The sequence below is a fragment of the Pseudophryne corroboree genome, chromosome 1, assembly GCF_028390025.1.
Source record: "Pseudophryne corroboree isolate aPseCor3 chromosome 1, aPseCor3.hap2, whole genome shotgun sequence".
Lineage (NCBI taxonomy): Eukaryota > Metazoa > Chordata > Amphibia > Anura > Myobatrachidae > Pseudophryne > Pseudophryne corroboree.
Genome location: NC_086444.1, coordinates 512,736,378 through 512,737,183, shown reverse-complemented (window position 1 = coordinate 512,737,183; position 806 = coordinate 512,736,378). Strand labels below are relative to the sequence as shown.

The window sequence follows — 806 nt, the reverse complement described above, 5'->3', positions numbered from 1 at the left end:
GCATCGTTTTTAAATATTAAAGTACTGTGTGTTTTTATACAAACCACTTTGTTATCATCATCTTTGTTACAAGGGCACCTATGCACACATCTACAATTTTGTAATTTGTATCTTGCCATTAGGGACGTGGTGTTCCCTTAATGATGTGTGACAGCTGCCTAGGGTAACATTTATCGCGCACATCAGAAATATTTTTTTGCTTGTCAGAAGTGGGATGTGAACCCACGCCTCCAGAGGAGACTGCGACCTGAATGCAGCGCCTTAGACCGCTCGGCCATCCTGACACATTGAGCCACTACTTTTTGAAAAGATGTATATTATGAAATAACCTATCTATAGGTACAATGACAATGTTGCTGTTAAAACTGTTAATTTAAAAACTAGATATGAATTGCTTTTCCATTATTTTAAAGAGGTTTCTAGTTGGCTAATCAATTAAAGTAAGTTTTGTTTTCCATGTTCATGTTTGGAATCCAAGTGCCTAGAGTTTTTTCTCTAATGGATTTTAACTCAGCAAGGAAATTAAATTTGTGAATCTTGCTCAAACTGGCTACTTAATTTAGCTCATGGGTTTCATTGGATGCCATTGTAGTGGACTCTTCTGGGGATTCTGTTCATGACCATTGGCTGAAAAGAGAAGTTTTCTTAAGTCAAAGATATGGAGCCCTCATTCTGAATTTGTGAGATATTTTATTTTGCTACCTCTGCAAATAAAGAATTGTGGATCAAATAATAAAAATAATATGATATACACATATATGGTAGGTTTCAAGATCTTTTATCCAGGGAGATTACAATCTGATCTT

The 806-nt window shown here is 35.5% G+C and overlaps 1 non-coding gene across 1 annotated transcript; it reads right to left on the bottom strand.

Annotated features, from left to right (window-relative positions):
• Positions 1-201: 201 nt before the first annotated feature.
• TRNAL-CAG (transfer RNA leucine (anticodon CAG)) lies at positions 202-284 on the bottom strand. The gene has a single exon. It is a non-coding gene; the product is annotated as a tRNA-Leu (tRNA).
• Between the last annotated feature and the right edge of the window lie 522 nt (positions 285-806).